Source organism: Oryx dammah, unplaced genomic scaffold, assembly GCF_014754425.2.
Source record: "Oryx dammah isolate SB20612 unplaced genomic scaffold, SCBI_Odam_1.1 HiC_scaffold_13, whole genome shotgun sequence".
NCBI lineage: Eukaryota > Metazoa > Chordata > Mammalia > Artiodactyla > Bovidae > Oryx > Oryx dammah.
The window spans coordinates 39,313,934-39,327,592 of NW_024070197.1; the positions used below are offsets into that span (position 1 = coordinate 39,313,934).

The 13,659-nt window shown below is 42.4% G+C and overlaps 1 long non-coding RNA gene across 1 annotated transcript in view; it reads right to left on the minus strand.

Moving 5' to 3' along the window:
• LOC120873144 overlaps positions 1-13,395 on the minus strand; it is a 19,762-nt gene extending 6,367 nt beyond the window's left edge. The window contains exons 1-2 of the long non-coding RNA XR_005723392.1: positions 13,381-13,395; positions 7,914-7,916 (exon numbers count right to left, since the gene is read on the minus strand). This is a non-coding gene — a long non-coding RNA (uncharacterized LOC120873144). The remainder of the gene's footprint in view (positions 1-7,913; positions 7,917-13,380) is intronic.
• Between the last annotated feature and the right edge of the window lie 264 nt (positions 13,396-13,659).

The following is a 13,659-nucleotide window of genomic DNA, read 5'->3' on the forward strand; positions in this document are numbered from 1 at the left end:
TTTTTTCCTCAGAAGCTGAGCCCCGAGTCCCAGGACATTCATCTTCCCCCTCCGCCTCTTCATCACCGTCATTTTCCTTTGAACGCCTCCCTCTAAATCCTATTGCTGCCAGCCTCTCACACCTTTGTAGGAGTAAGTGGGGTGCAGGAATAACGTGTCTGTGCAGCTGCTGTGTTCTTAGCGGCCCCACCCCTCCTTGCTTAGAGCCCCTTCCTCCTGTGTCTCTCCTCTGCTCTCACCTGCGTGGGTGTCCTGCAGGAGAGCCCCCAGGAGGAGGGCGACCAGGAGCAGCGTCTTCAGGGGGGTCATGGTGCCACGAGCCGGGGAGAAGGTCTCTGCGTGCGGGTCCCTCTGCTCAGGGGAGACCAGGGTGAACTCCCAGGGTGGAGGTGACCTATTTAACCCCTTTGGGGATCTTGCCCCGCCTCTGATCACCTCACCCACATCCTTCCCTAGACTCATGGAATTCAAAGAATTCGGGATGATTCAGCAGAAGTCCTTGGAATGTTTGCGGCTTTCCAGAGAGCAGGCACTCCGTTGGGGACAGAGGTGGGGTATGTGTATCTGGGGGCCATGACACACTTCTCCTTTCACAGGGGACATTTCTTGGTTCCTCAGATAGAACTGAGATGCCTCCATCCTCAGCTGGCTGCATCCCTGCTCAGGCTGGGCAACGTCCTTCATGTTTGGTGCGCCCTGGGCAAGGGGTAGGCCAGCCAGGCTGGGGCCGAGAGGGACCGCCCACCTGGAGGAGCTTTTGGGTGCTGGGAAGGCCTCCTCGGGGGGTCAGCAGGCTGCACAGGCATCTTTCTGCAGGGGTAGCTCCATTGCAATCTGAGAAAGGCCTGGGGCCCAGACAGCCTGGGTGTGGGTCCTTGACCAGGCTGGGCTTTGGACCACAGCAGGCCAGAGCCCTACAGGGTTTTGTTTTTATAGTTTCATTTGTTGATTAATTTTTGGCTGTGCTGGGTCTTTGTCGCTAGGTGGGCTTTTCTCCAGCTGAAGTGAGCGGGGGCTACTCTCTAGGTGCTTCTCACGGCAGTGGCCGCTCTTGTTGGGAAGTACAGGCTCATGGGGTCGCAAAGAGTCGGACACGACTGAGCGACTGAACTGAACTGAACTGAACTGACAGGCTCAACAGTGTTGGGACCAGCCCAACAACGAACTGACCTGAGGGAGTGGTGCCGCAGAAGAATAAAGAAAAATAAGACTCAAAAATAAAGTGGGGATCAGGGGGCTGAAGCCATTGGCAGGCAGAAGCCCAGATCCTAATCCTTGTGTGCTTTTATTGCTAAATTCTACTTCCTTGTACGTGCTCTAGAGATATCTGTTTTTACAATCTCAGATTGTGGATAAGGATATACAATGCACAGTCCTCAATGTCAAAGCTTCAGGCCTTTCATGACTCTGTTTAGCCCATCAGCTAGTGACAACCTTTCTCAGCAACTCCCTCAAGGCTCTGGTCATGAGAACAGTCACTAATGCAGTCACATCAGTACTTCAACATCTTGTTTTCAAGATATTTTTCCACATTGTACTTTTTACTGCTCCCAGCCCTTCGCCTGGGAGTGATGAGAAAGTCATTCTTATTTTTCAAAGAAGCCCTGCTAATTTTAGTATGGGCCTGTGCGGACCATATTCCTTATGTATCCCCCTTTTTTATTTTTAGAAGCTTATTTTTGATGATGGTTGTTGATCATAGAAGCCAACGTGATAGTCGCTAATTGCTGTTGTTGTCTGTTGACTTTCTTGGTGGTTTGTTGCCAGACTATGTAGAAACAGAAAAAAAGGCACATAAAAATTAACATAAAGCCAGCCATTGATCCTCTGATAGTTTTCAAGGGAGGAGTGGGATTTAACTGAGAAATCCCATCTACTGCTGCTGCCTGCAGGTTCGATCTTTGCAAAAGGTATAGTTTCTGAGAGAAAGTTTCCACAGTCTTTTGCTGTAAACTATTACTACCCCGAGATAGATTACCTTGATTTAAGAGGTGTTGTTTAACTTTGTCCCAATGAAATGAAGATTCATTATATTTGTGAGGAGTGACACAAAAAGAAGAAATGTTCCAATCATACTTAAGATGAATCTGTTTTTGCAGACTGTTTACTTGATCACCTAGTAGTATAAAAACCTGTTGTAAATCAGCCATTTGTGCGGCTGATTTTCCATCTATTTGTCTTTGGATAGACCAAAGGCCGTCAGAATCTTTCTGCCATTCCTGCACAAACTGCACAGTCTGGACACTCTGATGAAATGCTGTTCCTGCTACAGCTGCGATAGTAGCTACAGCAATAATTCCTAAAACGGTAGCAATTAACAGTCCAATTAACCATTTAGCGCGTTTTGACATTTTCTTAAGGATTTCTTCTATAGTACAGACTGTGGGGCTATCCTGCCATGGTCTATTCATTTTTATAGGAAGCCATACTCCAGATCTGGTTTTTAGAATACATAGAGAATAGTCATTCTGAAACTGGAGATAAGAATTGATACAAGTGTAAAAGGAACAATTTTGACAAGTAAGTAACCCAGAAGAGGCAGTATAAACAGTAGGTCCTATCAAGAATACAAAAGGTAAACAAATGCTTTAATCCAATGGGTTGAATTTTTATCAAAATGTAAGCAATGACTGGATATTGTTGAATTAAATTGCCTCTTCTATGCTGTTATGGCTTGGAAGACAGATGATATTTTCCACAATTCTGATTGTAAAGGCATATAAGGTAATTGAGGCAAGGGAGGGGAGAAACTCCCTCCATGCCACTATATGGAGCTATTAACAATGCTATTCATGGAGTCATAAGTATTGTTTAACAATATAGACAAATCCAAATTATTATTTTTATCCAAAGGATCTCCTTTGGGACTCCAATCAATAATTTCTCCATCAGAAGTATTGGCCATAATATGTCCAGTATTCAGTTCAGTTCAGTCGCTCAGTCGTGTCCGACTCTTTGCGACCCCATGAATCGCAGCACGCCAGGCCTCCCTGTCCATCAGCAACTCCCGGAGTTCACTCAGACTCACGTCCATCGAGTCAGTGATGCCATCCAGCCATCTCATCCTCTGTCGTCCCCTTCTCCTCCTGCCCCCAATTCCTCCCAGCAGCAGAGTCTTTTCCAATGAGTCAACTCTTCTCATGAGGTGGCCAAAGTACTGGAGTTTCAGCTTTAACATCAGTCCTTCCAAAGAACACCCAGGACTTATCTCCTTTAGAATGGACTGATTGGAGTCTCCTTGCAGTCCAAGGGACTCTCAAGAGTCTTCTCCAACACCACAGTTCAAAAGCATTGATTCTTTGACACTCAGCTTTCTTCGCAGTCCAACTTTCACATCCATACATGACATCACTGGAAAAACCATAACATTGACTAGACGGACCTTTGTTGGCAAAGTAATGTCTCTGCTTTTGAATATACTATCTAGGTTGGTCATAACTTTCCTGCCAAGGAGTAAGTATCTTTTAATTTCATGACTGCAATCACCATCTGCAGTGATTTTGGACCCCCCAAAAAATAAAGTCTGACACTGTTTCCACTGTTTCCCCATCTATTTCCCATGAAGTGATGGGACCAGATGCCATGATCTTCGTTTTCTGAATGTTGAGCTTTAGGCCAACTTTTTCACTCTCCTCTTTCACTTTCATCAAGAGGCTTTTTAGTTCCTCTTCACTTTCTGCCATAAGGGTGGTGTCATCTGCATATCTGAGGTTATTTGTATTTCTCCTGGCAATCTTGATTCCAGCTTGTGCTTCTTCCAGCCCAACGTTTCTCATGATGTACTCTGCATATAAGTTAAATAAGCAGGGTGACAATATACAGCCTTGACGTACTCCTTTTCCTATTTGGAACCAGTCTGTTGTTTCATGTCCAGTTCTAACTGTTGCTTCCTGACCTGCACACAGATTTCTCAAGAGGCAGGTCAGGTGCTCTGGTATTCCCACCTCTTTCAAAATTTTCCACAGTTTGTTGTGATCCACAGAGTGAAAGGCTTTGGCATAGTCAATAAAGCAGAAATAGATGTTTATCTGGGAACTCTCTTGCTTTTTCCATGATCCAGCAGATGTTGGCAACTTGATCTCTGGTTCCTCTGCCTTTTCTAAAACCAGCTTGAACATCAGGAAGTTCACGGTTCACGTATTGCTGAAGCTTGGCTTGGAGAATTTTGAGCATTACCTTACTAGCGTGTGAGATGAATGCAATTGTGCGGTAGTTTGAGCATTCTTTGGCATTGCCTTTCTTTGGGATTGGAATGAAAACTGACCTTTTCCAGTCCTGTGGCCACTGCTGAGTTTTCCAAATTTGTTAGCATATTGAGTGCAGCATGTCCAGTATTAGCATTACATAATTTCCATTGTACCCAATATCCTAGTCCAGATTTTATAGAAATAACATAGTTAGGTAGATGGGGCGGAAACATAGCAGTATTTTCTCCTGTGATATTAAAGGAAAATACCTCTAATAAGAAAGAATGAATTTTGTTCCCTTGAGATTCTTTAACTATAAATAGCCAACTTTGTAATCCTCTTTTAAGACAATGAGTTTCTGCTCCCATACATATAGGGGTAAGATCTGTTCCCACAGTATAATTAACACTAACATTTGAAAGTTGTCGGCCCTCTTCTTCTGGTTTTAAAGGAAGGCTCGGGTCAAAAGGTCTGGGTAACCAACAAGAATCATTTATGAAAACTGGAACAGAAGAATCCTCCCACATAATTGGTTTTAATAGAGGAGGATTGGGCACATATGCCCAATAAGTATGATTGGCACCTACCATGGTAATTACCACAGATAACGTAGCCAAGAACAAGGTAGCTGAGGTCAAAGGCTGTCCCTGTTCTTTGGCCAATTTTTCCCTTTCAGTAGTCAGTTTCTTCAATTGACCCCAAGTAAGCGGTTTGGCTTTGTTGGTCCTTGGAGCCGGTTTGGAGTGATTGCTGATTGTCAGCCTTGTTATCCCCATCACTGGCGGCTCTCCAGGAGAATAGATGTCGAACCATCTCCTCTACTTTCCTTACTTTGACATGCCTTCCTGGTATCCAGTGGTATTGTCCGTCGTCTGAAATGACAAGAGCATAACCTTGTCCTTTCTTAAGTCTAAGGCCCTTACACCAGTTGTTCATAGCATTTTCCCACCCTACCGGAGTATTATCTGCAATCATTTGACCAGGAGTATAATTTTCACTAAGAACAGTGTTCTGAAAAATGCAATGTTGCTGCTGGCGTTTTATGATCCAATCGTAAATCCAAAAAATCTAAAATAAATAAAGCTTGGGCTAATTTCTCTTTTGGTGTTATCTATATGCCATACTTTTCTCCCCCTTTCTGTTTAAATAACTTATTTTTTAGAGTACAATGAGCGTGTTTAATATTAGCCTGGCCTTAAGAATTATATGGAATGCCTATAGAATGAGAAATATTTCAATCAGATAAAAATGTTGCAAAACCATGACTCACATGTGTAGGGCCATTATTGGTTTTAACATGTTTTGGTAGGGCCACGTAAGAAAAGGCTTCCAAAAAATGTGAGATAGCATGAGCAGATGTTTCTCCAGAATGAGCAGAAGCAGAAATCATGCCCGAATAAGTATCCACGGAAACATGAACAGCTCCCAAATGTCCAAAAGAAGGGACATGAGTAACATCAGTCTGTCAAATATCATTGGGATAATGGCCTCTGGGATTAACCCCTGTAGTTGTAGGAACGTGGTGAGTAAGAGTACATGTAGGGCAGGCAGAAACAGTATTTCGAGCTCCTTGTCTGGATAATTGAAATTTATTCATCAAGCCAGTGTATTTGAATGTGTGAGTTGATGAAATTTATAAGGAGTAAGAAATGCAATTAGCAAAGAGTCCGTGGGATCATTGCTGTTTGCCAATGATCTGGGCAAATTAGAATGAGATCTGATATGTGTAATGTAAAAAGGGGCAGAACGAAGCCTTACTATATTTTGTAATTGAGATAATATGGTAATAATAGATGATTTAGAAGAAGCCTTTGGTAGAGATATGGTTTCAATAATTTGTGTTATCCGTACAGCATATTGAAAATCTGATATAATATTTAATGCTGTAGAAACATCCTGTAATAAGATAGCAATAGCCTCTAATTCTGCTTGTTGAACAGAGGCTAGGCTAGATTGCTAAACCTTTGTTGTGGGTCCAGTATAACCGGCTTTGAGAGTTTTATTTGTGTCAGTAAAATACGTGGGGGCATTAGTAAGAGGAATTGTTTTACTAATAATAGGAATTATCCATTTGTGTTTAGCAGCAATAGTACTCAAAGGTGACTTTGGAAAATGGTTATGAACCTCAACTATGAAATCAGCAATGGCAATTTGCCAATCATACTGGTAACAAATAATCTATAGATTTGATCATTAGTGAAAGGAAGAACAATTTCATACTGATAATAACCAGAAAAGTTGTATACATCTGGATCTCATTTTTGAAATAAGAAAGGGAATAAGCATTATGTAAGTAGTCATTATTTTCTTAGGAGTGTGGGATAAAAATCCCCATTCAAGGATACCCTGTGGTTGCCATAATATTCCTGTAGGGGAATCTAAAGTAGGAAGAATAAGTAAAGAAATTGGCACAGTCAGATTTACTTGTTTAAGCTGTCTTTGCTGGATAGCTTGATTTACAAGATCCAATTCCTGTTTAGCCTGTTCTGTTAGTATCAGGGGATTATTTAAATCAGAGTCTCCTTGTAGGATCTGAAATAGATGTGTTAAGGAATGATTGGAAATTCCTAAAGATGGTCGCAACCAATTTATATCTCCTAAATGGCAACCCACCCCAGTAGTCTTGCCTAAAGAATCCCATAGACAGAGGAGCCTGGCAGACTACAGTCAATGGGGTCACAAGAGTTGGACATGACTTAGCGACTAAACCACCACCAGTAATTTCTGAAAATCATTTAAAGTTTTCAAGGAATCAGTTCAAATTTGTATTTTTTGTGGTTTAGTAATATTTCTTTGGAATATATATCCTAAATAGGTATAAGGTTCCTGCTCTTGTAATTTATCAACAGCAATATGTAAGCCATATTCTTTGATCTCTGTATTTAAGAAAATACGTTGAAGAATACGTTGAAGTTTCTCGGCAGAAGGAGAAGCTAAAAGAATATCATCCATATAGTGGATAATATAAGCATGAGGGAATTATTTTCTAATAAATTCAAGTGGTTGGGAGACATATAATTGACGTAATGTAGGACTATTAAGCATTCCTTGTGGCAATACCTTCCAGTAATATCGAGACACTGGTTTTTTATTATTAATTGATGGTACAGTAAAAGCAAAACAGAGAGCATCAGATTCTTGTAGAGGAATAGTATAAAAACAATCTTTAAGGTCAATGATTTTTATTTTCCAATTTTGTGGTATCATAGAAGGTGATGGAATGCCTGGTTGTAAAGCACCCAGAGGTTCGATTATAGCATTCAGTTCAGTCGCTCAGTCGTGTCCGACTCTTTGTGACCCCATGAATGGCAGCACGCCAGGCCTCCCTGTTCATCACCAACTCCCAGAGTTCACTCAAACTCATGTCCATTGAGTTGGTGATGCCATCCAGCCATCTCATCCTCTGTCGTCCCCTTCTCCTGCCCTCAATCCCTCCCAGCATCAGTCTTATCCAATGAGTCAACTCTTCACATGAGGTGGCCAAAGTATTGGAGTTTCAGCTTTAGCATCAGTCCTTCCAAAGAATACTCAGGACTGATCTCTTTTAGAATGGACTGGTTGGATCTCCTTGCAGTCCAAGGGACTCTCAAGAGTCTTCTCCAGCACTACAGTTCAAAAGCATCAATTCTTCGGTGCTCAGCTTTCCATACATGACCACTGAAAAAACCATAGCCTTGACTAGACAGACCTTTGTTGGCAAAGTAATGTCTCTGCTTTTGAATATACTATCTAGGTTGGTCATAACTTTCCGGCCAAGGAGTAAGTGTCTTTTAATTTCATGACTGCAATCACCATCTGCAGTGATTTTGGACCCCCCCAAAATAAAGTCTGACACGTTTCCACTGTTTCCCCATCTATTTCCCATGAAGTGATGGGACCAGATGCCATGATCTTCGTTTTCTGAATGTTGAGCTTTAAGCCAGCTTTTTCACTCTCCTCTTTCACTTCATCAAGAGGCTCTTTAGCTCCTCTTCACTTTCTGCCATAAGGGTGGTGTCATCTGCATATCTGAGGTTATTTGTATTTCTCCTGGCAATCTTGATTCCAGCTTGTGCTTCTTCCAGCCCAGCGTTTCTCATAATGTACTCTGCATATAAGTTAAATAAGCAGGGTGATAACATACAGCCTTGACGTACTCCTTTCCCTATTTGGAACCAGTGTGTTGTTCCATGTCCAGTTCTAACTGTTGCTTCCTGACCTGCATACAGGTTTCTCAAGAGGCAGGTCAGGTGGTCTGGTATTCCCATCTCTCTTTCAGAATTTTCCACAGTTTATTGTAATCCACACAGTCAAAGGCTTTGGCATAGTCAATAAAGCAGAAATAGATGTTTTTCTGGAACTCTCTTGCTTTTTCCATGATCCAGCGAATGTTGGCAATTTGATCTCTGGTTCCTCTGCCTTTTCTAAAACCAGCTTGAACATCAGGAAGTTCACCGTTCACGTATTGCTGAAGCCTGGCTTGGAGAATTTTGAGCATTACCTTACTAGTGTGTGAGATGAGTGCAATTGTGCGGTAGTTTGAACATTCTTTGGCAACGCCTTTCTTTGGGATAGCATTAATTTTTCTTAAATCAGTCAACATTCTCCATTTCCCAGATTTCTTCTTAATAACAAAGACAGGAGAATTCCAAGGACTAGTAGCTGAGGCAATATGATTAAGAGATAATTGCTCCTCTACTAGCTGTTCAAGAGCCTGTAACTTTTCATGTCATAGGGGCCACTGCTCTGTCCAAATAGGCTCATCAGATTCCCATGTCAATTTAAGTGCTGATTTTTTATTGTTTGGCAGTGGCCCCCACAACCCGTTTATTTTGAGCAGGATTGTATCCCATATTTGCCATAATTTGTTTAGCTTGAGAAGATATAGTAGGAATTGTTACATAAGCTCCCCATTGCATCAATAGATCTTGTCCCCATAAATTAATAGGGATATCTGCAACTAAAGGTTGTAAAGTTGCAGGTTGTTGTTCGGGGCCTGAACAGGTCACAATATTAGTACTTTTTTGAATATTTTGCATAGTTCCAATTCCAGTTGACATAATAGGGATATCTGTTAAATGCCAAGAAACTGGCCAATGCTTTTTAGATATTATCGAAACATCAACTCCAGTATCTACAAGTCCTGAATATTGCTTATTATTAATATATACAGATAATGTGGGTCTAGAATCAGATACAAAAGTTTGCCAATATACCTGTTTTCCTGTACTTCCAAATCCTCCAGTTTTTTAATGAGATTTACTAGTAGTGATAATAAGGTAATAATAACAACTGAGCTATACGATCTCCTTTTATTATTTGATAAGAATACTCTGTTTTCATCATAATAAAAATTTTGCCCTCATAATCTTCATCTATAACCCCCATTAGGACTTGAACTCCCTTACTTGTTAAACTACTGTGTCCTAATAATAACCCCATACTTCCTTTAGGTATTGGATCTTTAATTCCTATAGGGATTTCATAAATTACCATAGCTGGCATAAGAAGTAAATTATCAATGGCGGGGATATCTAATGTTGCACTCTCGGATGTTGCAGAAAGGAGGTTGGCAACCCAGGTGTATGGTTTGAAAGGGCTGGATGAGGTTGCTGTTCGCTGGCTGGGTACACAAAAGGAACAGCTTTCCAGGTTTGTTGAGAGCTCATATTGTTTGATGGGCCCTGAGCAGAGCCATTCTTCCAGTTTCCTGACAAAGGGGATTCATTTTTATGAATTTAGATCTACACTGATTAGCCCAATGAGTGTCTTTATTACAGCAAAGGCATAATCCAGGTGCCTTTTCATTTGTGGGAGTAGGCTTATTAGGTGTATTTTTATTAGTCTTGCAATTTTTCTGCACATGTCTTCTCTTACCACAACTAAAACATTTAATCTCCTGATTTATTGTTTCAAGCCTGTAATGGCTTGAGCCAACAATTACATCTTATAGGGTTCTGATCCAATATCATGACAAGCCTTAATATAATCCTCTAGAGGCTTTCCTTGTGTTTTGAGAGGCTGGAAGGCCTTTTGACATTCTGAATTTGCATTATCATAGGCAAGCATCGGTAATAACATATCCCTTAATTCAATTTGAGCAACAGTTATCACTAGATTTTGTCTTAATTGGGTGATAAAATCAGTATAAGGTTCTTCACTGGATTGTTTCACATTAACAAAAGAAGGATGAGACTGTCCTGGGGGGCTAACCTTTTCCCACGCCCTAAGACAAATAAATCTTATTTGACTTATAAGTTGATCATCAAATTGTAGTTGTCTCTGAACCCCTTGATATGCTCCTGACCCATTAATTGTTCCACAGTAATATCAAGACGAGGATTAGCAGCTGCATTTCTTTGAGCCTGTTGAGAGGCCTCATCTTGCCACCATGTTCGGAACTGTAAAAATTCCTAAGTGGATAAGCAAGTTCTAGGAATCGTTTCTCAATCATACGGAATGATTTGTTCAGACTGAGCCAACCCCTGAATAAGACCTGTGGTGTAAGGAGATGTCGTTCTGTATTGCTTGCATGCCTGTTTAATCTCCTTAATAGTTTTAAAAGAGAGAGGAGTATGTTCAAATTGTACCCTGCCGTGTGAAAGTTCAGCATTAGGGGGCACCTCAGTCACGATAACAGGAAAAACCAAAGTATCAAGGTCACCTTCTCGCCTCACTGCTCGTGCAGCTTGTTGAAAAGATGAGAGAGCAGGCGCAGACATCTTTGGTATTGTGACTGCGGCTCTAAGTACCCCATCATCCCATGGGGTCTCGAGATCTAGTGGAGGGGGTTCCTGAGCTATAGGGGGGCTCTGGCCAAGGAGCCGAAGGCTGTGAGACTGGTGATAAAGGGAAAGCTTCCGGTTGTTGTCCCACACCATAGTTAATGTGGGATTTAGGACTCAAAAATTGAGCCTTTCTCTCCCCTTCCAAAGGATTATATTTCCCTTTATCCAGGTTTTCATAAATATGAGGCAGCCGGACAAGCGACTCCTGAGAGGCAGGAGGAGCAGGAGTATCAGATTCTGAATCAGAAGAGTCAGACCGTTCAGAGTGTAAAGGAGCCAAAGCAGTACATAAGGTTACAAAGAGACCACACACTTATAGGAATGGGTCCCCAGACCGATAGGCTCTACGCCAACAACGCGTCACTTCTTTCCACTCATTAAGATGCAAAGTCCCTTTTGCTGGGTTCAACCAGTAACAGTGGAAATAATTGCCTGAAATAATTCTCGAAAATTCTCTCCTTTCACTTGCACTCCAGAGCTATGTAGTAAGGTTTTTAGAAGCATAATATAGTCAGCATGCTTAGAAAGAGGTTGCCCCCATTGTGTCCCTGATTGACAAATCCACAGGGGTGTCCTCACCAAGTACTTTCACTGTCCTCCGATCTCTCGGCTGGAATTCTCTGCGTCTTTTGGCACTGTCAAAAAGCCTTGAAAGCTACTTGCACCCTCAGGTCCCTGTTTGGGGGCCAAATGTTGGGACAAGCCCAACAACTAACTGACCTGAGGGAGCAGTGTCACAGAAGAATAAAGAAAAATGCACAGGCAAAAGCCCAGATCCTAATCCTTGCATGCTTTTTATTGCTAACATCTACTTTCTTGTACATGCTCTAGAGATATCTGTTTTTTATAATCTCAGATTGGGTATAAGGATATACAATGCACAGTCCTCAATGTCAAAGCTTCAGGCCTTTCATGACTCTGTTTAGCCCATCAGCTAGTGACAACCTTTCTCAGCAACTCCCTCAAGGCTCTGGTCACGAGAACAGTCACTAATGCTTTTCCATCAGTCACATCAGTACTTCAACATCTTGTTTTCAAGATATTTTTCCACATTGTACTTTTTACTGCTCCCAGCCCTTCGCCTGGGAGTGATGAGAAAGTCATTCTTATTTTTCAAAGAAGCCCTGTTAATTATAGTACAGACCTGTGCATATCATATTCCCTACAAATAGTCGTGGCACACAGGCTTAGTTGCTCTGTGGCATGTGGGATCTTCCTGGTCAAGAATCAAACCCTTGTCTCCTGCATGAGCAGGCAGATTCTTTACCTCTGAGCCACCAGGGAAACCTCACAACAGGTTTGAATCGCCATTTAGTCCTAATCTGTAGATCCTGGGAAGCCAAGTTCCCCCAAATGGGGCATCTCACTCTAGGCTGCAGAATGGAAGGGAAGGATCCTTGGGACAGAATGCCTCTGGCTCCTAGGAGAGTCAAGTCAGCTCGGAACACATCATCAGGGTCTGTCCTCAGCTAGGCCCTGAGCAGACATTCCATGAACCATGTGGGCTGCGGGTGGGTCTCTTGGCCACCAGAGAAAATGGCCAACGGTCTGCTCAGTGCTCCCCAGGCCAGATTATGGGAGTACCTTACCTAGAAGGAGAGTCCTACGTCTCCCCTCCTCAACCTACATCTCATAGGGCCACCCTGGACTTTGATTCTGACATGCAGGATCTAAGCTTGGCTCCACCCTGTCCCTGAGCAACCAGCAGCAGCTCAGAATGACACACACCCACGTCTGCAATGGGATGGAAGGTGCATCTGACTCCCTCACAGCCAGCTCTGTGTTACTCACTGAGCCATTATCATCATTTCATTACTAGTGATGAAAACAACAGCAGGCACTATTGTTTTTGTTTTTGCTTCTAACTGAAGATTGAAAGTGAAAGTGAAGTCACTCAGTCGTGCCCGGTTCTTTGCGACCCCATGGACAGTGGCCTGCACCAAGCTCCTCCGTCCATGGGATTTTCCAGGCAAGAGTACTGGAGTGGGTTGCCATTTCCTTCTCCAGGGAATCTTCCCAACCCAGGGATCGAACCCAGGTCTCCCACATTGTAGACAGACACTTTACCTTCTGAGCCACCAGGGAAGTCTTTAGTTGATCTATATAACACTATGTGAGTTCCAGGAGCACAACATAGTGATTCAATATTTCTATGCATTGTAAAGTCGTCACCATGATAAATCTAGTTACCATTCATTACTGTACAAAGTTATTACAATATTACCAACTGTATTCCCCCACTCTGGACATTTCATCCTGGTGACTCATTCATTTGGCAACCTGGAAGGTTGTACCTCTTAATCTCCCTCACCTATTTCACTCCTCCCCCTGCCCCTTCTCCCCTCTAGCTATCACATGTTTGTTCTCCGTGTCTAAGAGTCTGTTTCTGTTCTATTATGTTTGTCCATTGGTTCCTTGGATTCCACATCTGTGTGAAATCTTATGGTATTTGTCTTTCACTGTCTGACTTATTTCATTTGGTACAATCCCCTCTAGATCCATCTAGGTTGCCACAGATGGCAAGGTTTCATTCTTTTTAATGGCTGAGTAATATTCCATTGCACATATAGGGGGGGTGGTGGTGTTGGTTTAGTTGCTAAGTGGTATCTGACTCTTTGCAACTCCATGGACTGTAGCCCACCAGGCTCCTCTGTCCATGGGATTTCCCAGGCAAGAATATTGGAATGGGTTGCCATTTCCTCTTC